Source organism: Phasianus colchicus, chromosome Z, assembly GCF_987193195.1.
Source record: "Phasianus colchicus chromosome Z, bPhaCol1.hap1.1, whole genome shotgun sequence".
Classification (NCBI taxonomy): domain Eukaryota; kingdom Metazoa; phylum Chordata; class Aves; order Galliformes; family Phasianidae; genus Phasianus; species Phasianus colchicus.
The window spans coordinates 63,716,177-63,743,169 of NC_143476.1; the positions used below are offsets into that span (position 1 = coordinate 63,716,177).

The following is a 26,993-nucleotide window of genomic DNA, read 5'->3' on the forward strand; positions in this document are numbered from 1 at the left end:
TACTGCAACAGTGCACAAACCATGACAAGCTACAAGAATGACTTTAAATTAATCAGAAACAAAATAGAATAGTTCACTTGTGCAACTATTACTGAGCATGCAAACAGTCAATTCTGAAACCAACCTGACTTTGCATAGTTGTCTGAATTGTTCCTGTAGTAGTAGCTGCACATGCAAATTGTGCAATTAGTACATGTACATGGCTTGGAAAAAGAAATTAGATTCTATTTATCAGGAACTCTAGAACAGTAAATTATGCTACTTGACTTCATTAACAGTTGAACCACAACATAAAATCAGGTATTTATAACTTTAGCCTCATGATAAGGCCATCAGATATCCAGCATTCATCAGGAAAAATAAATTTAAGTTTGAAATATAGGAGTACTAAATTATTATATAGTTTATGGACTATAAAAGCTTAAAGAACTTGGAATCTAGGCAGGTGAACTTATTATAAAGCTCTCAATATATCTCAACTTGACTATAGGTGGTTTGACAATCTTCATTTCAAGCTTGTGTTTCTGTGGCCTGATACTACCTCTCAAGCAATTATTTCCAAAATAGAAAAATGACCTATTGTGAAGCCAGAAGTACTAAACCGGAAAACAACCTGAATTCACTCTATAGCCATTCACTGCCCATGCTATGCTTGCAGTACACAAAACCATCTTAAAACAATTGATTTGGGACACAGAACGAGAAAGATAAGTTGTATGAAAACAAAGTATGGAATCTGTAGTCCACATTGGGTGGCTGTAACAGCCTCTAGGAACAGTTCAACCTATCCAGTTCTCACAGCTAATAACAGCAGATCTTTACTTTTTTTTTTTCCAGAGAGAAGTAATGTACAATTACACTTTTCCAGAATACCATCCCAGTCTTCAGCAACTCACAGCTCAAGAACTCTTGAGGCTGTACATTTCTGTATTTTACACAGTTGCTGGACTTCTGTCTGTGACTTTCAAACTGTGTGGGCCTTTAATATCAAAAAAAAAAAAAAAAACCTTGTGACAAAGTACTCCACAATCAACAACGTACAGAAGGAGATGTTTCATCTGCCGTATGCTTTGTATATTTCACTTTCTAATTTCAACAGAAATCTCACACACACACTGGAAGTAGTTTTCTATCTTCTCAAGTTCACCTTGAGCACACATGACTGAAAGACCTCCAGCATAGCCTCCTTCAGCTGTCTCTCTTCTAGGCTAAAGAGTCGCTGCAGAAAATCCATTCCATGCTTCTGACTGACCATCCTTACATTCTATTTCTGGAATCAGCAAGTTACTTTTAGTTTGGGGAAAGGAACGCAAAAAACCACAAGCAACAGTCAAAATACGGGTAAACCACAAATTAACACAATGGAGTATCAACATCCTTGAATTTGGTATAGTCCTCAAAGAAGCCCTTACAGATCTCCTTGCCTTGTACACAAACATAGTTGATTTCAAAGAGTTCTAAAAACCACAAACTTTTTTGTTAATCTAACATATTAAAATGATTAGATTAAACCTGCCACCACATGGCAAAAGTCTTTACTAGATGAAGAACCAAGGCAAGACAAAGTTAAAAAAAAAAAAAGCAGCAAATATTTACAAGCTGAGAAACAAAGGAGAGTTTTCCACCTGTGCTGCTTACGGCACACCTGGAACTACAGACCTTGTCAGAGGTGCAGAACTAACCATACGACCTTCCCAGTCAGCATTTTTCCTCTCATTAAAGAAAATGAAGTCATGCAGTTCCCTTACTCTTACATCCCATTGCAATACCAGAGACTCAACACCAAGTGGCCTGGACAAACTCATGCGTGCAGTTCTGCTGTTACTGCTGAAGTGAAATATATGACTACAAGCACATCTGTGCTATAGCCGTACCACGCTTCTACTTCAACAGCAGCACGACGCTTCAACACTCACAGCAGCAGAGAAAGCATTTCCTCTGCTCACACAACCAGAAGCCTCCTCACTTCAAAACGACCACAGGCCACCAAATGTCGTACTTGTGCGTACCAAGAGCAGACCACCTGAAATGGACTCACACATTAGTACGAGGGAACCACGCAACTCTAATGCACAGTATTCTATCAAGTGACAGGAGCAAGAAGAAAGCATCAACACTATGCCTGTGCTGGACTTACATCTGTAGCATAAGGTATCACTCTGTCATACAAGCAGTGCAAAGCAGAATTTGTTAAGCCGCCTACTTAACGTTTGTATAACAAGATTCTGCAGAGGTCTGTATCTGAATAAATCTAGAAGAGATTTCCACAGGGACACTGAAAGAACGCTGTGAGCTTCCAAGTATCACCAGCTTAAACACAAGGCATACTCAGAAAACTGTAAGCAAAAAGCCTGTCAGGACGATTATTTTCCTCTAAGTACTTTTATTCATTTTATTTTCACGTATTTCTCATCACTTATTGAGATCAAATACTTCAAATAGCTAAATCTGAAATTAAACTCCAGCATTCAGAAAATCCCTAATGTTTAGGGATCAAGTTATTCAACTTATTTCTGTTCCTTTATTCACAGCTGTTTGCAGACTTCCACACTTCCTCCCAACATTTCAGTTTTCAAATCACAATTACCCTTTTTTCCCAAAAAAATTTACAGTAATTAACAACTTATTCAGCTATATAATTTACAGAAACTGTAACTGGACATAAATCACATTTCAACAGAAAAAAAAAAAAACTGAACAATGAAACAAAACCTGATCAAGAAGAACAATCTACAGCATGAAGGCAGAAGGAGTGGCTACATGGGTCCACCTAAAGTAAGGCTATCTGCTAACAACTAAAACTTTTATTTTAGCTAGACAAAGCCCAGCAGGAAATCCAAGGTCAACAGAGCTAAATCAAAACAACTGCAGTCCAGCAATACTATATTTTGTAGGCAGAAATATCACAAGGGAACTGAGGAATTGGAATGCATTTTGTTTGTGAAACTCCTCTACAACATCTGCAACAACCAAAGTAGTTTCCCACCAGGCCTGAGAGCAAAACCAATTAAGACACTAAACTTCTTGCAATATTCACTAGAAGATGCATATTGAATTCTAACTCCTTTAACATCTTGAATTAACCTACAATTAGCCTGTATTTTCCTAAATATGCTGTACCACCAAGAATTAAACAGAATGAAGAAAAAGAAAACACGAGTTCTTGCTTGAGTCAACAGTATAAGCTACTCCCAGGGGAAAAGTTAGTAACATACCACTAGCATCACAATTTTAAACAAGGGAAATGAAGTTAGAGCAAAATTTAAGTTCACAACTTAATGAATTATGACACAGCATACTACTTGAGAAAACTGAAGTATGTTCTAATGCTTTATATACCCAAACTACAGCAAGATTTTACAGCACAGTCAACGTTGCTTCAGAAATTTCTTGCAAGAACCTTCACTGTCATTTGATTACAGAACTACTATTGTCCCTGTATAAGATACTGAATTCCTTCAAAATATCCTATTAGTCTCCGAATCTAAATGAAAATCAAGAACTCAACATGGGACTCATTTGTTTTGAGATATGAAGAGTTAAGTCATCAAGCAACTATAGATGTATTTTACTGGACATGTATTAAAAACCTTAAAACTGTAATTACACTAAGATGTTATCTTCAAAACTCCATGATATTAAAAATGCATCTGAAAATACATCAGCTTTTTGCATGGGGGACAAAGGAGACTAGGACCTTCATAAAGCAAATCTGAACAAAACCAAATACCCCATTCAGCTTCATACTGAAGAAATATTCTCCGGCAAAAGACAACTACAGGAGAAAAAAAAAGTGAGTTGACCACAGAACCAAGAAGTGGTCCAATCAAGAGATGAGCTGAGAAAGGACCGCAGAAGTCCTTAATCTCCTCAACTTTTTTTTTTTTTAGTTACATATGAAGTCACCAATTTTTCTACTGCACAGTTACTGTGCCTGTTCATAATAGCCTAGTGAGTTACAGTAATTAGCATTTTACAGCATAATGTTCTGAACTGAATGCATTACTGTGGTAACTGTACATTTACAATTGCTGCAGAATTGTTTACACTGTTTAAAAACCAGGATGCTAGATAGAAAATAGCATCAGCAAAAGTTAAGGACTAATAATTAAAGAGCCTGATTTTCTTCCCTTTTTTGTCACATTTGCCATAGAAACCTCAGAGACCAGATCAAGAACGGATTTTTTGTTTGCTCAAGTTTTTCTTTTTAAGCGGAAACTAACTAAAGGTTTTTATCTTACATACAGCGGCTCTCATTCTGACCTAACTGCTGTTTTATCTCGTCCACTTACTTGGAAATTGTTTCCTGCATCAGGCCAAGGAAAAGAAACTGCTCTTACACACATCTGTACCTGTGCTGAGCTAAAAGCCAACCACCAGCTGCCCAAGCACACTGGCACCGCTCCACTTGTTTCAAGGATCAGCAAGCAAACCGTGCCTCTGTTTCCCACACCCCTGCATGCAGAAGGGCCTTCTGCGAGACATGCATCGCAGCGCCAGGCAGACCAGGGCAAGGCCTGAGCTGCTTAGCATCACCACGTTCCCCATAAGCTGAACAAAGAAAACAGTGCATGGTGACAGAAAACACCCCGCATCACGGTGCTGCCGAGTTTATTTTTCGTGGAAAGCGTTAAAGCTTGAGAACTGCTGTTTTAGTAACTACCAGGTAACTTCTTTTCCTGCTGTTGTCTCAGAAAGAGCACAAGCAGCTGCAACCCACAGTTCAGCAACACCCGAACAGACGCTGCTTTCTTCGAGGCAGTACGAAGTCACCTCTTTTCCCCTTAATCTCACACAAGAAAGCCTGACGATACTTTCTGCGGGAGGACGCGCTCGGCCCAGCGCAGCACCTCGGTGCCCGTCCCGCCCCGTCCGGCAGCAGCCGCTGGCGGCGGACCGGCAGAGGAGCAGGTGCGGGGCGCGTGCCGACACCGACGGCTCGCCCCGACGCCGCTTCCAGCCACGTTACGACAGGCACGTCCGACCTGCGCCGAGCAATGAATGAACCGCAGCATCGGGAGAAGCCCCGCGGGCACCCCGTGCCGCGTGCTGGCCGCCGGCGGACACAGGGGGCCGCGAGCCCGCCGCCAGCGCTCCGAGCTCCGGCCGAGCCGCGGAGCCCAGGGCCGGAGCGGGACCGCGGCTCCCGCCGCCCGGCACCTGCCCGCGGCTCCCCCCGGCCGTACGCAGCGTGGCTCCCAGCCCAGCCCCGGAGCCCCGCCGCCAGCTCCAGCCCCGGAGCCCTCCCGCCCCCGGAGCCGCCGCCCGGCCCGGAGCCGCCCCGCACCTGTCCGAGAGAAAAGGATCGTGCGGCCGCAGCGAAGAGAGGCAGGCGACTGCGCCGCACGCCGGATATGCGTTCTTCCCCCTCCTGCCCACACTCAACGAACACTCCCAAGCTTCTACCCCTCGTTCTCCCCGGGACGACTTCTTCCGTGCCCTGATGACAGCTGCGCGCTGCGCATGCGCGCAGCCCTCGCACGCCCGAGGTGGGGAGGACCGGGAGAAGAGAGGAGCTCGGAGGCCCAGCGGGAGGAACACGTGACGGGGACGAGCGCTCACGTCACGTGCCCAGCGGCAGCCGATGCCGGCACCGCCCCCGGGCGGAGCAGCTGCGGGCGGGGAAGATGCGCTGCGCGCGGCGGGTCACGTGGCGCCGGCTGGCAGGCGGCCGCGGGGGTCGGCGTGCTGTGGGGCGGCCGCCGGTCCGCACCGGGCGACGCGCGGGCCTTGCGGTGCTGCGCGGGTCGGGTTTGGCGGTGTGCGGTCCTCGGTCGGTTCTGGTCGGCTTGTGTGTGTGCCAGTCCCGCGGCGTTGCGTCCCGTCGCGCCTTGTCCCAGTCTTTAACATGACTTTTATCCCCGTGTGACAGAGGCTGAGCCTTACTATGCTGCCATGTATTTAATTGTTATCGGTTATGGCTGTTTATCTTGCAGCTTGGCTTTCAGGCTTTTATGTTAAAGCAGCAAAAAGTGACCAGAAGATAACTAAAGAAGTCCCTTCAGGTGTTGGGATTTGGGATTGTTCAGCTTGGAGAAGAGGTCTTCCAGTACTTGGAAGGAGCTCAGAAGCAGGAGAGGGACCGACTTTGTACTGACGTAGTGATAGCACAAGGGAGGGTGGATTTAAACTGGAAGAGGGAGGTTTTGTTTAGATGTTGAGGAGAAATTCTTTATTCAGAGGGCCACGAGGTGTTGGCAAGGCTGCCCAGAGAAGCTGTGCACGTCCCATCCCTGTAAGCACTCAGGGCCAGGCTGCATGGGTTCCTTCATAGTTTGATCTGGTGGTTGGCAGCACTGCTCACAGCAGTGGGTTTGGAGCTGGATGAGCTTTGAGGTGCCTTGCAACCCAAGCCATTCTGTGATGTGCTTCTTCAAACATGCCTGTTATCATGAAAGAGCTCTTTCTTTAGACCCAAATTTAAACACTGACAGAAGCTGAAAATGTAGCAGAACCTGAAAATGTTTCTGAAAAATGAGTGTATCTAATGCTATAACTTTGCTGTGCTAAGAGAATTTCATGCTGATTTGACATCTGGTCTCAGTACTACACCTTACAGACTGCAGTACTGTTTATGCAGTGTCTCCAGCCCCAACTGCAGCTGTCTTTGAAGATCTCTCTACAGAACCACTGCTTCCAGTAATATCTGAAATAAGCCATCCTCATCTACCTTGGGAAAGGAGTTTTATTTTGTATATTAGAAATGGGAGAAGTAGAGCAAGTTTTGCCTTGTTCCTTAATCTTTTCCAGGAATGGAGAAGAAAATGTTTGTGTAGTGGTTTCTCAAAGATAAAACAGCCCAACTGAATAGAGATTTTCTCTGTTCTCCTTTCACTGACTCTGTTTTGATTTAAGATTGTTTTCAAGTAGGCTTTCTTTGGCTGAGGACAAGTACAGTGACTGTTGAAGCAGTGGGTGAGCAGCACCTCTCCTCTCCCAGTCTTATGTCTGGTTAGAAGTGTGTCTTGTAGTACTGATGAAGCATGTACCACTGGTTCAGCTTGTAAGGATGGGCTGAGGAAGCATGTGGGCAGTTTGATTCCATTAACCCGCATCAGGGTGCTGCAGTGTGGATGATTGTGCCTTGACATCATTTTTCAAAGACCACCTTACAGCACTTCTGTCTTGCTAGGTGGAAGTACAAAGACTGGTCTTCTTCAGAATGGCTGTGAAACTATGCATGGTCATTTGATCAGTGTTTCATTTTTGGTGTGATGCAGTGCTTTCAGGATCCATTGATTGCCTTTACTTTAATGGATTTCTCTCAGAGTACCTGTGGGATTAAGTGCACCCTCAGCAAGTTTGCAGATGAGATGAACTTGAGTGGTGTAGTTGATATGACAGAATGAAGGGATGCCATCTAGAGGGACCCAAAGTAACTTGAAAGGTGGGCCCATGTGAACCTAGTGATGTTCAACAAGGCCAGGTGCTAGGTGCTGTGCTTGCATCAGGGAAATTCCAGATATGTATAGAGACAGGGAGAGAAAATCCTTGAGACCAGCCAAGCCAAGAAGAACTTGGTGGTCCTAGTAGATGATAAGCTGGACATGAGGCAGCAGTGTGCACTTGCTGCCAGCAATACCAACTGTATCCTGGGCTGTATCAAAAGATGGGTGGCCAACAGGGCAAGGAAGGTGATTGGCCCCCTCTGCTCTACCCTCATAAGGATCACTGCTTCCAGGCCTGGGGCCCTAACACAGAAAAGATGCAGAGCTGTTGGAACAGTTCCAGAGGAGGGCTGCTAAGATGGTCAGAGGGTTGGAGCACCTCTCCTACAAAGACAGGCTAATGGAGCTAGGCTTCTTCAGCTTGAGAAGAGAAGACTCCTGGGAGACCTCATTGAGGTGAGGCTGGTGAGGTACTGGCACAGCTGCCCAGAAAAGCTATGGATGCCCAATCCCTGTAGGCATTGAAGTCCAGATTGGATGGGTTTCTGGACAGTGTGATCCAGTGCCTTATTTAGTAGTTGACAACCATGCCTGGAGCAGGGGATTTGAATTGGATGATCCAAAGGATCCTCTGCAGTTCCTTCCAGCCTAAGCCATTCTGATTCTGTGGTTTGTTGACATGTTCTACTGGCATAAGTTTGTTTGTTTCTTTTCCTTACTGAAATCTCAGCAAGTTTTTATGCACTTTCTTTTTGCCCCTCATGCCTGGGACTATACGTATGGGTTAGTGTTGGTTAGTAACACTAGTTACAAGACAGCATCTTGCATCTGCTGGACACAGCATAGCATTTCATCCAAACTAGTTCAGAACGTATATATTGTTATTGAATGCAAGTAACTTCTACACTGTGTAGCAATACAAGGGAATCCTTTCAAAATTGTAAGCAATGTGTTTGCTTAGCGTGTCTGTGGCATAGCTATCTAAAGATATGCTTACTTTTGAGGAAGAAACCGTTCACAGATAGAATTCCACTGCAATACTGCCTGAAACTCAGGAGATGGCAGCAAATGCCAGGAATTAACGTTCCCCTCACCCTAGGCAGAGGCAATGGGAAACATTTTGTTCCTGTTACTTCTGTCCAGGCTATGCAGGTTGTTGCCGCTACTGTTACACCATCCTGAGCTATGAATCAAAACATGAATGCTCACTGCTAGGATGTAATGCTGACTGAAATTTTCATCAGTGTGCAATTCAGTGGTGTTTGAATGAACATTGTGGGAACATAAAGGATTTTTTTAACAAAGTATCTGTTGTCAATTTTATATCTTTGTCATCATATCTTCCTCCCGAAATTGTTAATAGCATTATGTGAGCTTGTATCTCCTAGCAATCTGGAAACTTATTCACATATGATACATACATACATTCAATTCAATTCTGATTTTTCTTATTCTTGACATTTTGTATTAAACATAGGAGAAAACTTAGTGTATGTAATGTTGATCACCTTCATGAAAAAGCTTACCTATCCAGAGAGTGTTCCTTTCAGCCAATAGCTCTTTTTTCCTCACTTACACGTACACACAGATGTTAGGATAAAGTAGAGAGACTGCATATAAAGGATGCCTGTGGGACTGACTTGCCCAAGAACAGCAGTGGAGTAGTGCAGTTAAGGTCTCCTCTAGTGTTCGAGTCTCAGCAGCCCAAATTCTGGTCTCCCAGCCAGCTTAGATCAGCTATCAGACCAGTGGCAGGTACACCCTTAAGTCCCGATCCCTGGCAGTAAGTAAGCAGGCTGCCAGCGTGCACCGCTTCCCCCTTTCTCTCACTCGCGCTTTCTGGCCCCAGGGTGTGGGCACACATAATATCGGGGTGATAAGGGAATTGGCATAACTAGGACTAAGCTGCTGGGTCACCCTGAAGGTGGAAGGGCACCTCCTGCCGTGGTGGCTGAGCCCCTCAGCGTTATGATCAGTGCACTGGTGCTGGACTGCCAGAAGATGGCGATACCCGGAGTGCTGCCCGTAGAGGTGATACTTAGTCAAGAACCGCTGCTGACAGCTAAACCTGCGGTCCTTCCTGACCAGAGATACCTACACTGCTTTCTTCTTCTTCCACAGACTGAAAAGTCCATGCTACTGAGAATTCTAAAAATGCTGTGCAACTATAAGCTGCACTAAGTACGACAAGTTAGATGGATAACGAACTATGCTGGTTGTGGCTTTTTTGCTTGTTTAAAGTAGGAATAAATCACTAATTTGATAAGAATAATCAATAATCTGCCTAGAGATCCCTAAAACAACTTGCCTGTCCTCTGTAATGTCAAGTGATGGCCAGTCAACCTTTATTAGTACCCAAAATCTCAAGTTGAATAAGGCTGTGTTATTTGATGATGCTAGATTTTTCTTCTCCTTGTTAATGATTTTGCTGTCAGTTTTATGATAATTTTGTACTAGCATCCATCATTATTTGACAGATGGCTGGGAATCTTGATTGTACTTTAGCATAACAGAGATAAAGGATTAAAGATATGTAATCAGGTCATCTTGTCTCCCCACTAGGCCAGTGAAATTGTATTCCTTTGAGTACAGTGTTGTCTGATACACTTTTAATAGCTTTAGTTCAAAATTTTCATCCACTTACTGTGCATTGTCTATCAACTCCCACACAGTTTCACTCATTTTTAGGAGTTTTATATGCTTAAAAGGCAATGCCCAGGATAATGACAAAGTGAAGATGAATATTTGGACAAAAGTGAAAAAAGATTGAGGTTTTTTTTGCTTTTCACTGTAAGTAAATAAAAGCAATATGTATCTATATGTGTGTACTTACCCTAAATGGGATGCAAAAACTTTTTGTCATTAAATATCTTGAGGCAACTTGTACCCACTGTGTATTTAGCTTGTTGATATCAATATCCACTGAAATACAGGAAAAGAAGGGGAATTTTTTATTACTTGTAAATTGGACATAAACTCATTTTCTCTGTAATTGGCCCATCCCACTTAGGTAAGAAGTAATACGTTAGAGAGGAACAAGAGTGTTTTTACTGGGTAAGTGTCAGAAGTGACTTTCTAGGCTCAGGACAAACAGATGAGAATAACACTCTCCGTGCCTTAGAAGACAAAGTTTATCTTGATCTACTGTGAGATTGCCTGCATGTTCTTTTGTTGCATGTAGAATCTGTGTTTTATTTCAGAATGCAGTAGGTGGCAGTCTTTATCTTCTGTTTTCTTGTCGATAAGCATTTAACACGTCTTTTCTTCCACATCTGCTTAGAATGAAACAACAGAAAGGCTGTAAAGCTTATCTCTGCCAGTAATCCAATTGGATATCCAAACTGATCCTGCAGCAAGTGGCATTTAACCATTGCTGTCATTTTTTGCACTTGTCTGATTTGAAGGCTGAACTAAGAAAAATATATTTGCTTTCTTTATAAGGCAGAAATGTATCATTTTCTTTCAAGTTTGACCAGTGAATGTGACAAGGATCATTGTTGTTTGCGTGTTTGTTATTTTCACTATTGCCAGGAAAAGCATTTCTCTGCACAGGAAGAGTAACAAGGGGGTTAAGAGGAAACATTAGACACTAACTAGGCAAGTATTTACAGTTGGTTACCAAGAAAGAGCTAAAAAACAAATCTAGTCTGTCTGCTGAGAATGATTTGAAACCATGAAAAATAAATTGATTTGGATGAAATACTGTTGCTGTTGTGTTGGGGTTTTTGTTTGTTTGTTCCTTTTTTTTTTTTTTTTTTTTTTTCCAAAAGCAGTTCAGAAACTTTTCCAACTGAAAGAAAACAGCAGTTGGACTACACCACAGTTCTGCCACAAGTTGATGTAGACAAAAAGTCAGTCTGAAGGCAAGTCTAGTACTTCTTTAATAGGAAGCAGAAATTAAGAAGGCTTAGTATAGTGGTAGAGGGAGAGAGTGGAAGCATTCTTCTCATCTACATTTTTTATTTTAGATTGTTTTATTTTAGTTTTGATAACCCTTTATGCAGTAATATAAGAAGAAACTAACTTTCTTTTTGGTTCATTACATGGAACAATTTTAATGGAAAAAAAATTAACCAAGTGTATACAGCTGAGAACATTCCCTCAAAATTCCATTTTCTGTAATTGGCTTTAGCTTTAATATTCTTGAGAAACTGGAGATAACTATAATCTGTACTGACCAAAAGTTGCCATATTTATAATTCTTAAATTCTTAAATATAGCATCTTACAACCTACAGTGATTGTAGAAAAGAGTGTAAACTTGAAAATTCTAATTGGAATTAACATAAAACTGATAAATCTTACTACATTTGAAATTTTAAAGGCCAATCATTTTGAGGGTTAATGCAAAGTAATTGCAAGCTGAAACAAATTTTGGCTTGATTTTAATGCGATGTTCCTTATTTATTTCTTTTCAATTTTTAAGTCTTTGCCGAAATCTTTGCCAGGATCATATATGTATGAAATGAAATTTAAAGCACATATTGCTGTCACAGCCGTGAGAAGCAACATGAATTCAGAGCTTTTAGTATATGACAATATATCAACCAAGAAATTCTTAAAGATAAAGCTGACCCCACAGCTGGTTTTATGCAGCCTTTAGTGTGCTTAAATTCAGCCATCCATCCCATTAATAGTACTGTATAAATACATACAAGATCACAGTACCTGAGGAAGACCAAGAAGTATTCTTTCTGTCTTGGCTTCACATAAATGATTTGTTTATGTTGGTGTTTCTATCTGTAAAACAGTTAAGCATTTAGTGCAGAGGACTCAAATATTATATTACTGATGTTTCATGGATGCATATAGGGAAAAAAAGTCAATAAGTTTCAAGAGGAATGGTGAGAATCGTTTCCCCTCTGCACTGCCTTCTCTTCAGTGCAGTTGTGCAATATGTATACTAATCTGCTGGATGTCAATATGACACATGCCACGAAGAGCAAGAGTCTTTCCTGCCCTGCTTTTAAAGGCATTAAGGAACTTTCAGATATATGACTAGGGTAATGACAACATTTTAAGAGACAATAGTTCAAGGATCTTTGATTTGAATGACATCAGTGACAGCTCCAATCCAGAGGTCATCCAAGGAAAGATAAGAAGGGGTCAGAAGTTCCAAAAAAAAAAAAAAAAAAAGTCTTTCATCAGCCTGATTTTCTTTCATTTCTGCCTTTTCACTCAGCTGTGCAAAGTCTGACAGAATTCCAATTCAGCTCTAAATTCCCATAAATAAAAATCCTGGCACAGTGTTAGATTACTATTTGGTTACTCTCAGAAAAGAGGTTTTGAGAATAGGGAGTTTTAAGCACAGTTCACTGATGGAAATGAAATCTGTTCAAATAACTTCCCTTATCCTAAGATATCCAAAACTTTAAAATGCATGAGCTGTTTTACAGGTTCAAGACAAATCCATTTCCTGGGACTTGCACAGCTGGCATTGCTTCTAATTTTTTTTTACACAGATGAAAATCTGAGGACATCATAAAATTAATTACAGGACCAGGACCTCAAATTAGAACTTCTTTTCAAAAATGAGCAAGCCAGCTGGCTTAAGTGGGCTTTTGGAAACTCTCATTACTAAATCAGTATTACTGTGCTCATACCTTTAATTTTGATTTTTTGAAGAAGCAAATTCACCATTTGATTTCAGAACCTATTGCTACTAGCAATATTCTTTTCCAGCTGAGCCACAGCTAACATGCCTTTTATTCTTTCTCCTTTGTGTCCCTTTTATCGCCTCAGTGTGCTCTTCCATGTGTTGCAAAGTACAGATGGTGAAATGCATCAGGTCATGCAATGTTGTCTTTTAATTCTTTTGTGAGCTGTAGCTCCAGCTGATCTGCATTTTTCAATTTCTGATGAGTCCTGTGCAATCAGCCTCTTTTGGTTTAATCATTATGCCTGAAATAAAGAATGGCTCTTAACAGCTAAAAGTCAAAGGCACTGAGCCAAATTGTTCTTCCACAGACTTTCATGTGATTCGTAGGCTTTGCTGATACTAAGAGGAATAGGGAAAAGGAAGATTATACCCAGTTTTACACATTGATGAACTCTTTACAAATATTAGAAATAAAGCTACAAGAGCTACATATGTCTAGAAGAGTAAATGTTCCAAAGGGACATTCAAATGTAACTTATTAGATATTTTACTGTAAAGAAAAAAGGGAAAGAAAGCAGCAAATGACAAAGAAGCAAACTGTGTTAACAAAGGTGGTATTTGTAAGCAATGGCATATGGTGTTGCAGTAAAGATCTTGAAGTAACGTTTTGTACTAAGACAAACAATGTGAAGCACAGAAGGAGTGTGTGCATGTTGCTCAACTGTAACACTGGAGAAGTAAGCCATTTAGAACAAAACAATGAGGTTACTAAAACACATATTCAAGTCCTGATGATGGGCTGCATCCAAATACCATGTTTTCAAAAAACCTAGCTTTATAATGAAAGGTGATACTCCATGCATTTCAAGGCATAGCCAAACAGAGGTGGGGCATTTTGATAGTGTACACTGCCACCTTTTATCTTCTGCCCCTAAATGTGTCAGGCTATGGGTGGAATTTTTGTTGAATACAGGAAATTTTTACTATGATGGCTTAGGTCAAGTCAACATTTTGCTCCTACTGACATGGAGAAAGCTTCTCTCTCTTTCTGTCATGCCATTAATCAAGCAATTTAAAATCTATATATATAATTTTCTCATAAATCTGAACACTATAGATTTCAGTACACATAAGGGGGTGTAAAGAAATATCACAAAATCACCAGGCACCTGGGGTGAGCAGAAGAGAAACTGAAATCCCTCATTTTGAATGGTAATCAGTTCAAGCTGTTGCTGGTTATGTGCTTCTCTTTGTCTGTTGATTTATCCATTGTTTTTTATCTGTAGTCTTGAACTTGTCAGGTCTGTAGCCTTTACAGCTTTTCTTTTGCTTGTCTTTTAAAGTCTCTTTTTAAAATCTTTAAAATAAATTTAAAGGGTAGCATTTTTCTCAATCATTTCTGCCAGAATAATACAGGGCATACTATTAAGAAATCTGGTTAATTGAGATTCACACTCTACACTGGATAAAAGTAAGCCGAGCTGATCACAGCTGTGAGCTGTGGTTCTCTATTTTCCATTTTAAAAGACATTCTGGGAATTCCTACTTTCTTTAAAAAAAATACTGTTAACAGTATCCAGCTGTGTAGGTGGACATATCTTTTTTTACTTCCCTTTTTGGTGTTCTTGCAGTGAGAGATGTCATGATGTACTTCACACATATGCAGAAATTAAATGAGCTGCTTTAAGTTGCATATGCAACTTCATTCAGTCTTCCTCTGTTATTGTCCCATATTCCCTAATGTCCTAGAGTCCAGGTATCGGTCTCCCTATTCCATTCTAAACATAACTATGTAGCAGCATTTCAGTTTATTTACTGTTGCTGCTGCATCCACAGCAGATTAACTTCTTCATCTGAGGTGGGAAGGTGAAGGCGATGGATGGCAAGCTTACAATAAAGAAGGCAAGTTTACAAATACAAATGGGATACTGATAAGACACTGATATTATTGAGTAAACTTTGTGAGATCTGATAAGACTTTATTGAATATTCCAGGATCTTGCTCCATGATTTTTATAAGGGACTTCCTTCCTCTATTCCATGGCTAAATGAAATGCAGGTTAAGTGTGACAGCTGTGGCCACCACTGCAGCTGATGGCAACCAGGTCTACGTGCTGTAGAATGACAGCAACTGGCAGCGTAAGAGCAAATAGTAACAAATGTGGTTTACAGTGAAAGCAGTGAACCAATTTATTACAGTGTGCTGGCACGAAGTTGATATATTACCTCTCTTTCTTTTGTGGGAGAAAGAATGCTGCAAAAGAATTTCCTGAATGACTCATACTTCTTTTCATATATCCTGTAAGTAAGGGTTAGGAAGTTAATTTACAGATAGTTTTACAAAGAATGAAATTAAATGAACTTGGCCCTCACAAAATAAAGATTATTTTTCCTACTCTGAATGAAACAGCTGAGAGATGCTTTAAACTTTTTTAAATTATGACTACAAATATGCTTTTTAGTGAATAGAAATCCTAAAATACAGTGTGAATGGATCTAACAGTATGTTGCTGTAGCACCTCTCTCTTTGTCTCTGCCAGATTTCTTTGTTGACTGATCCAGCACATTAACCAAGCAGAGTACTAATCCAGAAAAAGAAAGATGCATCCTGCACAATCACCAAGAAGAAAGGGTTCATGATCCAGAAAGGAAGTGGAAATTCACAACTGAGGAAAAGAGATGGGAAAACGTAAGGAAGAGTGACATGACAGCAGTGAGATATAGCTGTGCTAAAAGTAAGACTATTCAGATCTTATCAACTTGCAGCTTTTGTAATGCTGCATTATGAATCAATACAATATTACTGCATGGGAGAGCACTAAAGCTAGTTTTGCCAAATAATAGAACATCTGTATAATCTGATACTGAGAGAAGATGAAGATGCAGTCTAACAGTCCTGCTAGTTGTTATGTGTTACAGGAGGTTTTTTTTTAAGTCAAAGATTGTAGTTAAATCAACAATGAGCTAAGTATATTAAAGTTATTCCAACATTTCTGAAGAAAAAAACGGTGTCTTAGCAAGTGCTGTTATTTTGATCCACAGAATTAGAGTACAAAAATAGGAGTTAGGAGAAAGTAGGTAGTTTCTGCAGAAAGATGTCCAAAAATATACTGTAAGTAAATAGAGAGCACTTAGAGCATAGCTGTGCTTAGTCAGGTCTCAGGCTGGTGTTTCTGTTTATGGAAGAAGGAAAGATGATAAATCTGATAAAACAAAAAAAATAATAGAGCAAGGAGAAGGCTGCTTTGGAAGAAAATTTCAAGGAGAACAAATCATAACTGAGAATCCAAAGGGAACAATAAAGTGAGGAACATATAAGCTAAAAAAAATTATTACAAATTGTAGATGCTAGGATCTCTGAAATGCAGTGCTACACTCGTTTTCCTTGCTTAGGCATGGAAGGCAAGCTTTTGGAATGCCCTGCTGCTATGTAGTGTGGTTACTGGCTAGAAACCTGAATGGCTCAGAGGATGGAGCTCCAATCTGCTATTTCTGCACAGAAGCACTAATTGTAGTATGAGGTTGCCATGACAGCAAGTAACTTTCTTCCCTGTTTGGCTGAGCTTATGCCAGATGAAAGAAGGATTTGAAGTTTTATTCAGTATCCTTCCGTTACCCTGAGTAGAAATGCACAAAAATTAAATCCTCTTCCCATTATCTATTTTAACAAAGTGTAACTTTTAAGACTTTTTCTGTTTACATATTTGTCATCTGACACTCACTGGATTTCAAAGTACAATCTCATATATATCTATACATATATTACATATATATATATATTAATGATAAATTAATGTTTTACCAAAATTTACCATCAAAATGCCACCTACAATGCTGATGGTCAAGATCAGACACTCAAGATAAAAAAATCAAATAGATCTGATCCTACTAATTAGGAAAACTGAGCCTTCTACTTTCAATCTTTCTACTGAGTTGTGAGAAACTAGACACACTTCTGTTTCACTGGACTCAAGCACCAACTCCTGGTGGGATTAACTGGTCTAGAAGGTTCAAGAGAGTTAGGAAAATATAACCATATCCATTATAGAAGAAAAGAAATTTATAAAGTGTGAGAAACAAGTTGCCCATGGCAACTTTTCCATGATGGAAAGGGAGATAATCAGCTTCTCCTTTTCTATTTGTGAAAAGAAAAAGTGTTGGTAGCTTAGTGAGAAAAATGTTTTAGTCTATATAAAGCAAAAAGCAGTGGCAGTGTGTACTGTAGCTTACTTAATGATTATTAACATAGAATATGATTTCTGGAAAAAACCTTTTGAGCTTTGTAAGATAATATTATAATGATTTCAATTTCAGATTTTCATGGAAAAGAGTTTTAAAAAGAATAATGTTTTGTCAATTAAAAAAAGTATTTTAGCCCCTACTAATTGTCAACTCTGAATCTATTTGAGTAAAAACTGGAGTCACTCAAGGGTCTTAAATAAACTAGAAGTACAAAATATTGGCCACATTTCAGAACAAAATTGAGTTAAGTTTGAAATACAGTCAATACTAAAATAGTTTTTCAGTGTTGTGGTTTCTAAAAGCAGTTATTCTCTCACTGGTTATCATTATTTTTAAAGCTGGCATGGTATCCATTACTGCTCTGTAAAATATTTGTATTTCTCTCTGAATCAATGCAAAATGACTCTCATTTAACATTCTGTTCTTTCTCATACCCAAGCAAATGCAGATAATATTTACTTATCAGATAAGCTGGCAGATCCCCTCCATTAGCTCCCCAAAGCCTCTAAAGCTTGTGAAAAGAATACTGAGATTTGTCAAAAGGCAAAGATCATGAAGGCGTTAGGATTCATACCAGCATTATCTTCCTAAATCCACTATCAAAATGAATTTCACAGAGCTGAGGAGAGTATAAGTAAATCTGAGACTGGATTGTTTGGGTGGGAAAAGGAATTTATATTTTATATGAACTTATCATATATTGCTGTGAATTTTATGTTAAGTTCTCTGCTAAAAACTATAATGTGATTGACTGACAGTGTGTTGGCCTCTATATTGTGAAGACTTGTTGTCAAGCTTGAACTAGAAATACTAGTTTGCTGGGGAATAACAAACTTCCAGATTCATTGGGAAGCAAATTAATTTATGCAAATGGTTTATAGAAAATGCAGAGAATCAAGAATAGAATCATTAATATTTTTTTGTGTTTATCAAGCATATATGTGCATGAGCTGTGAATGGGATTAAAAGCCCAGACAAGTAAAATTCTTTCTGGAGCTGTTCAAGCTGTTTTTTAATTTAACAGACTGTTGTCAATATTCAGATTTTCAGTGAACAACTATCAAACACTTAATTGCTGTATCCATAATTGTTACGTTCAAACACGTTTTCATAGGTCAACCACTCTTGCTCTGAAAGTAATTATACTGCTTTTAAGTCATAAGTCTGTAATTATGTGAGGTCTCCCGATCCACTGACTGTTATGTTTCTACAACTGTTTTCTGCTTCACAATTACTGAAATGTTCAGTAAAAAAAAAAAAAAGTTAAGTTAAAAAAACTTAGAAAAACACAACAAATGTTAATGGAAGATCACCAAATGCAGGTGCTGCTATCTCCTCTTAATAGTCATAGAATCACAGAATCACCAAGGTTAGAAAAGACCTACAAGATCATCCAGTTCTATCATCCACCTTCCACCAATATTTCCCCACTAAACCATGTCCCTCAGTACAATATCTAAACATTTCTTAAATACCTCCAGGGAGGATGAGTCCACCACTTCCCTGGACAGCTCATTCTACTGCCTGACAACTTTTTCAGAGAAGAAGTTTTTCCTAACATCCAACCTGAATCTTGCAACTTGAGGCCATTCCCCCTAGTCTTACATGGGAGAAGAGACCAACTCCCACCTCTCCACAAGTTCCATTCAGATAGCTGTAGAGGGCTATAAGGCCTCCCCTGAACCCCCTCTTCTCCATGCTAAACCATCCCAGTTCTCTCAGCTTCTACACATAATACCTCTGCTCCATGCTCCTCAGCAGCTTTGTTGCCCTTCTCTGGACACGCTCCAGAGCTTTGATGTCTTTCTTGTACTGAGGTACCCAAAACTGAACACAGTAGTCAAGGTGTAACCTCACCAGAGCTAATCATCTCCCTGCACCAGCTGGTTACATTATTACTTAAACAAGCAAGGGTACCATTGGCCTTCTTGGCTGTCTGGACATGCTGCTAGCTCTTATCCAGTCTAGAGCTGACCAACACCTCCAGGTCTGTTTCTTTTGCACAATCTCCCAGCTACTCTGCTCCAAGCCTGTAGCGTTGCATGGAGTTGTTGTGGCCAAAGTGCAGGACCTGGCACTTGGCCTTGTTGAACTTCATCCCACTGGCCTCATCCCAGCGATCCAGCCTGTCCAGATTGCTCTGTAGGGCCTTCCACCCCCCAGGCAGATCAACTCTTCCCTCTAGCTTGGTCTCATCTGCAAACTTACGGAGGGTGCACTCAATCCCTTTGACCAGGTCATTAATAAAGATATTGAGTAGAATAGGCCCTTATACTGACCCCTGGGGAGCACCATTCATGACAAGATGCCAGTTGGATTTAACTCCATTCACCACCACTCTCTGAGTCCAGCTATCAGACAGTCCTTCACCTGGCAAAGGGTGTTCCTGTCCAAGGCTACCAGGTTTTCTAAGAGAACGCTCTGGCAGACAGTGTCAAAGGCTTTGCTGAAGACTAGGAAGACTATGTCAACAGCCTTTCCCTCACCCATCAGGCAAGTCACTCAATCATAGAAGGAGACCAGGTTGGTCAAGCAGGACCTACCTTTCATGAACCCAATGGGTTACCCAAGCATAATTCTTTTTTTTTTTTTTTTTTTTTTTTTTTTTTACATGCTTTATTGAAGGAGTTAACAAAGGAGGTGTGACCAGGGAAGCAGAATCTAGTCCTTACATTTCATTACCACTCTTGTGTTTTATTGTTTTAAGAGCTCCTGAGAGCCAAGTCCCTTTAACAGATGTATGTTGCTTGCTTTGATTAAAAATTGCTTAGGCAAGAGGGTACAGGCTGCATTAGTCAGTGCTCCTTGCCCAGCAATTTTCCTACAAATGAGCATAAGCTGTTTCTTTAGAAAGACATATTTTTGTCTTTTAAGTTTATTCTTATATTAATATTGATCAATAGAGGTTTAGTGTTGAAGCAGTGAGAAGGATCCCCAGTTTTAATTCTGATTACTTGGCAGAAATTACTGTGGCAGCACACTGTTTTTAAAAGCAGTTGTCACTCAGATGAGGAAGTTCATTTGCACTTTGCTTGCTTCTGGTTTATGTTAACCTTAATCCAGTAAAAAGTAAAGGTGAGTTGGTTTTATTATTTAATCCAACTTTTTTAAAAGGTTGCCAAAGACAGAGTTGCATAATGTCATTTTGCAATTGGTAAACGTAAGTACAGAGAAGATACATTTTAAATATTTGCATTTAGGAAGACTAATATATTAGCACTGAAGATGAAGGTGATCTCTAGTATTCTCTTCCCTACAGCAACAAATTAACAGACTGCTCTTAAGTAACTCAGTATCCACTGGAAAACCAAGATGCACGTTTCAGATTAACCTGTGGATAACAAGCAGTGTGTTCTGTGTGACTAGGTATAATATGAAAATATATAACTTCTGAGGTGCTATAATATTGCGGAAATTCCAACTCCCTCTTGTTTCTGTTCATTGATTAATGTATATTTTGCCATGTATTTATTCAAGAGAATGGCTATAATGACAAAATATAATGACAAAAAACCCATTATGAGATAATGGGTCCTTGCTGTGTCATCATTATTTTTAAATGCACTGAAGGAACTGTTAGTAGCATCTGAGATTTCTCAGCTTCCTTCATCATGGTATATTTCTATGCTATTTTAATTATTGGCTGTGACATAACTGCTACATTTTATACCAAAAAAGATCTGAAAATCATTAAATAAAAATATATGCTTGCTTTTGCAGTTTGAATCTAATCACTTGACGTATGCAGCAGGACACTGTTTCAGAATATTTAGAGTCACTACTGTCTCCCTAGAGCACTTGCCTTATTTAGGAAATAGGGAAATAGGTAGCTATTTGCTTTTTTTTTTTTTTTTTTTTTTTAACTTTTCTTTCAGAGCTACACTTATTTTCATTCCTAACTCAGTTCTTCCCTCTTATTCTCCTTCACTGATCAGTCCTGTCTCATCACTACTTGCTTTTTTTCCTTTCATACAAACCTTATTTTCTCTGATCATCATTTTCTATCTACTGTGAGCCATAAAGTAGCATTTTTCAATTTCCTGCTGCCGTCTACTTTTGTGGTTGCTCCCCAGATCTGTTACTCCTTTTTCACTTGAGATGGGATTGCAACTCAATGTACTGTATGAAATGACAATTTTCTGAACTAGATGTGGCCCATTATGGTGTTAAAGAGTCTTGCTAAGAGGTAGAGTTTGTGTTAATGCAGCACTGCACAGAGCCAATTATTTTCACATGGCTCTTTGGCCACAGTTGCAGAGTCGTGACCGTACAAATCATGTGCCATTAGTGTCTAGTTCAGGGAGTGTAAGTGAATGTTAAGTCATGCTGAGATCATGCCACTCTGGGGTAAAGCATGCTTGCTGTAACTGTGGTATTTACAGAAGTTATGGCTGTAAGAAGTCTCTGAACAAGTTAGTTTAGAAGCTTTTATCTTAGACATACTTAATCATTTTATTTTTTCATTTTTTTAATACAATCAGGGAAAGGATATGTCTAATACCAGAACCAAGCCATTGCAACATTTTCAAGCTTTTTCCAAGTTATATGTTAACTAAGACGTTATGTAACATTAAAGTATTTATTCAGTTTTGATTTCAGAGTCAGATTCTTCAGTACTGATCAAGATTCATTCCTGGTCTGTTTTGATGATCTCACACAGCATAGTTCACAAGGAGTTTGTAAGATCAAATCAAATGCAAGTGTATTTAAAGAAGATAGGTGAATCAACACTCGCAGCTGCTATCACAAAAATAATTTGTTTCACTCCTCTGTCCTCATACAGTCCTGCAGTCTCCCTTTTGCTAGCTGTGATATTTGTCCTCAGTGATTCATCAGACAGATAGCTAAACTCTTATATACTATATCTGCGTATCTATATATCTATGTTTATGTTTACCTGTATATATATCTATCATATATAGAGATATCATATATATCATCTATATATGCGCATATAGTCAGACTACGATCAAACAGAATGCCATAATGACTTGCAGACCACCTAGAACTCTATAGAAATGGTGTTTTGATGGCATTGCTTACTTCATTTGCAGAACATTTTTAAGCAATCTCTAGAAGTGTGCTGATAAAAATCATTAAATTTTTACATCTCTGGAAGCAACAGCCTTTTTTGATTAGATGAGAACTCAGAAACTCTTCTACAAACTCAAAAGGAGGTGCCAGGTTTCTTTTTCCCAAATATTTTACTTTGAGCAATAAAGGAGAAAGTAACATGTCCTTAACACAAAGTTTCTGTGGTTTATAAAGAGTGCTTCTTAAACCTTTACTTTAAACAGAGCAGAGTAATGTCGTTGTGTGACTAATTCAGTATTGCAAAGAGACTGTATGCAAACTCTGGAAAAAATTCAAACTCAGAAAGATAAGGATGTGTGATCAATTCTGTAAAAAAAGGAAGGAAATTTAGTCAGTGACTTTCAGGCAGTTGTTTGCTTTCATTAACACCTGTTTAACAGAAAATCCGGATAGATTTCTGAATCAGTTTTTTTTTTTTTTTTTTTTTTTCTGGGGGATTGGGGGGGGAGGGGGTTATGGTTGTTGCTATTGTTTCTGTTTGCTATTGTTTCTGTTTGCTTTGTTTTGTATGTTGTTTTGCTGTTTTGGAGGGATTTTTTTTTAACTTTTTCTGAACCTGTCACCTTGGCTGTTTGTATTGGTTTACTTTCTGAAGTACAAACAAAGGTTATAATTCCATTTCTAATACAAAAATACTAAAACAAAACCCCACTTATATGCAAAACTGAGTCCTCTGAAAAATAACCTTTTAGACTTCCTGAATTTTCAAACTCTACACAGTCTGTACATAATAAATTTAACCCTTAGATAAGAACAAAGGAGGACACGTTTACTTCCCAAAGAATATCTCGGAACATTGTTGTCGTGATACTGTTAAGGTAAGCATTATACAGTTCTCTGTGCTAAGAACTTCTTTATTGCCTAATAAAACTAGATAGGGCAACACAAGTTTCTTGCAATGCAATGTGCATTTCATAGGTATTCATAATAGATAACAACTACAGATATAAATTATTTGAATAGGCAATGCTGTAATCATATAGCAGTATTTAGTATTTAAAAGCCGTGGACACAAATAACTTGATAAAGAGTGTAATGTAACAAGTATTAAGTAACTGAATCAGTATTCAAGATTACCTTTGAGCTCACCTTTGAACCAAGTTAAAAAAGAGCAAGGGACAAAAAGAAAGATTCAGAAAATTACCCAGTCAGCAGTGAATAATTCCTTCCAGCCTTCCCCTCCAGTGGGTTTACAGAGGATGTTGGTAGGACTTCTGTAATGATTCATAGCAGATTTTTAAAAGCAGAACTTCAGTACCAGACAAATACATGCTAGACAAAGGAGCTATGATAATTAGGAAAACAAAAACAAAAAGAAAACTGACAGTCAATCATAATCCTACAAATTTGGGGAAAAGTATGTGCTTGCCTGGAGACACAGTGGCAGCTGTACTGCCCCAGTCATGTCACAGAGATGTGAGGCAGTTCAGTTTGTCAATGTGAGGGAGCACAGTGGCAAATGGAGAACAAACCCACCAATGTTTGGAGCCAGTGCAGTTCTTCTCTCCATGTGGGAAGCAGGGGTGATTCTGTACATCCATGATCCTAGACATAAAGGGAGGTGGAGTAGGAAAATGGCTTGACTCTTTTAGGGGTGCTAGCACTTTTTTTTCCTTCTTTTTTCTCTTCCTCTTTCCAGGACACTGGAAATCAGCCAGGAGTTTTAAAAGTATTCTAAAAGCCTGTGGGCACAGTAAACCTACCTAACTGCTGTTATGGCTGCTTCAGTTGTCAGAGAAAGTCAGGGCCCCACATGTGCTAGGAGGCTCTGCAGGCCCTGACCTCACTGGGCTGGAGCAGCTCAATTTCACCTCACTACAGGCTCTCAGCTGTCTTGTATGGGCACTTGTCTCCAGACCAGCCTGTCCCAGTGTCTGGTGGATATGCTGGTCTCCTGCAGATGCTGCTGGGGATTTAAGTTGTGACCTGGCTCCATGTCTGTGTGCTGAATGGACTTTAAGTGCAGCTGAAACCTTGTCTCTAGTCCTATCTCCTATTCTGTCACCTTCTGCTCTTGCCTCGAGCTCATGCATGGTCTTTGAACCTGGCTTGTCCCTTACTTGGACTGCTGGGGAATCCTCTTACAGGCACCTGGCTCCTCATCGTGCCTATGCCTTGCAAGACCTGGCTGCCATGTGCACCTGCACCTCGGGACGGTTGGCTTTGCTGCTCCCCAACAGAGAAACTGTGCTGAGGACATCCACTACCTTACAGGAAGCATAAAATTCTTGTCTTTCTCACACATTTCCCCACATCAGAAAGGAGGCGGGGAGGGCTTAATTGAGAGATTAATATTCAAGGATGCTCAAGGATTCCACAAAACTTTTCTTCTGAAGTCTCAGGGATTTTTTAACATTTTTTCTCCTCTTTCTTTCCTTCCTTTCCTCACAGCCCTGTACTTCCTAATCAGAACTCTTTGTGTCATTATGCTTTGTCAAAACAGTCATATCAGTAATTTATTTGATAAGAAAAAAACTGTATTTGATTATTTAAACAAAAATATGAAAGTTTATGCACCCACTTGTGCCTCTATATATATCTATCCGAGAAATGTGTACAGAACCTCAGTAGTTGCACTTTCTGTGTTCATTCTGAAGAGGAGAAATGCACATGATTGCACACAATTCTCTGTGCCAATGCTTCACTTTTATTGCTTTGAGATACGGGATATACTTTTAGATTTATGATCTGGAATTGCAGAATATTCACAGACCGATCTGTGGACTTAGCAAGTGTGATACACAGCAGATTTGTTAAAGATTATATATCCAACACCACAGGTAAAACAGAAGCTGCACCCTGAAGCTGCTGAAGGTATGGGTGTGTGAGTGATAAAACAGCCTTGAGAGGAAGCACAGTGAGCTTTTATTCCAGTTGACCAAATAACTGAAAACAAAGGCACTTTTAAAATACTTTTAAATGAATTGTCAGCCCTAATTACTGTACAGGGGTATTTCTGAGTTTGGAACCAGTAAAGGGCTGTATTCCCCGAGGGCTGACAGTTAAAAAAGATGGTTTTAAAAGCTTAAAGATTTACTATCATAAGACATAAGGCTGCACAATGAACGCTTCACCGAGGATGCTTCACTGCTGTTTGTAAAGAAACAACATAGTACAGTATTATTTGGTGTGATAATGTCATGGGTTCTTTGTTAGGAGGAAGTTCTTTGAAGGAGGCCTAAGCAAAAATAATGGTCCCTGGGAAACTCACCAAGCCAGCCACGTTACTAACATATACCTTATTTTATGATCCAGCTGTGGTCAATGAAATCGTAATAGTGCTTAAAGACTGCAAAAATGCATACTACCTTCTTTGGCAGTAGTGGCTGCATCAAGCTCCTGAGGGCTACTAAGAATTCAAAAATATCTCATTGATTGTATCCACTCTTACCACAGCACTGCCTATTCTATTGCATATTCTGCTGCTAGGTTATCTGAACAACATCCTGTTACATTTAAGGATGTGACAGCTACTGCCTAGGTACAAATTCCACACAATACACAGTGCTCTTAGCTTTTACTGGTATAGAAGTGCGAAAAAAGAAGAGGTGGTAATTCAGTCATCACACCATAAATTCTGCATACGTAGATGTACTGTTGAGAGGTAATTTTCTTCCCACTAGTTTCAGGTGGGAATTGCTTATGAGAGAAATATGATGTACTGCTTCATTAAATGAAGAAATAAGCTTAGGGAAAAAAACAACAACAACAAAGTATTCGTGGCTTGATATATTAGGTAATACATCAAGTATCTATATTGTTTACATAAAAACAGCTAGAATCCTTTTTACTTTAAGCAAATAATCATGCTAGAGCTTAAGTATTTCCTGAGGATAAAAAATCTTAGTAAGGACATCTCAAAAGGTAGTGATCACCACAGTACAGCTGTGTATTGTAACTTTCATTTTCTAAGGACTAAGTTATTTTGTTTCTTGTTGTTCATCTGCCTACAAGCATATGTATAAAACATGCATAGCAAGGTTTTTGCAATCTGTTCTTCCTTTCAGTAGTTTAGTATTGGAGGAAAAAGGGAGAAAAATAGAAAAATAAACCAACCAACCAAACAAACCAAGGAAATTTCCAAGCCATAACTTGTACAAATTCAGTGCAAATAGAATTAGAAATAGCTATGCTGAAACAGATGTCCTGCACCTCTTGTGTTTCTGCTGGTAAAGTGATTTCATGATTAGTGTTAATGAGGATGTCCTCTATCTGGATTAACTTTCCAGATATGGCTGGCAATTAAGAGGCTATTTGGTAGGATTCCTTACCTGATATACCAGAGACCTTTGAAAGCCCTGGTCATGGCTGATAATTTTATTTTAAAAGGCCAGCAGAGATGATCATTTAAACAGAAGAAAAATTCTTTCTGTTGAATAATTTCTATGGAAAAAAATCTTACATCAGGGCAGAGGTCAAACATGTCAGAGTCAGTCTGCACTGATACCTACACGTTTTGTATTGCTTTACTTGTTGTGAAGTCCTGACTATTTTAAGTGTTTTTCATGGCTTTAAGGAATAGTAGGCAGTGAAATATAAAGTGACTGATCTTAATAACGACCCATTACATTGACAAAACTGCTCTGAAAGTAATGCCTCCTATTTTATTATTATTATGGCCCATGGTGTCAAAGGTGGTGGCTTATGGTACAGCAGTAGAGGTTGAACATT

General features: G+C 39.6%; 1 protein-coding gene across 2 annotated transcripts in view; it reads right to left on the reverse strand.

Moving 5' to 3' along the window:
• The window catches only part of KDM4C (lysine demethylase 4C), a 301,499-nt gene extending 295,921 nt beyond the window's left edge, over window positions 1–5,578 (reverse strand). For both annotated transcript variants that reach the window (XM_090131682.1, XM_031606168.2), the window contains exon 1: window positions 5,288–5,578. The gene's annotated coding sequence lies outside the window, so the exon portion shown is untranslated. The remainder of the gene's footprint in view (window positions 1–5,287) is intronic.
• Between the last annotated feature and the right edge of the window lie 21,415 nt (window positions 5,579–26,993).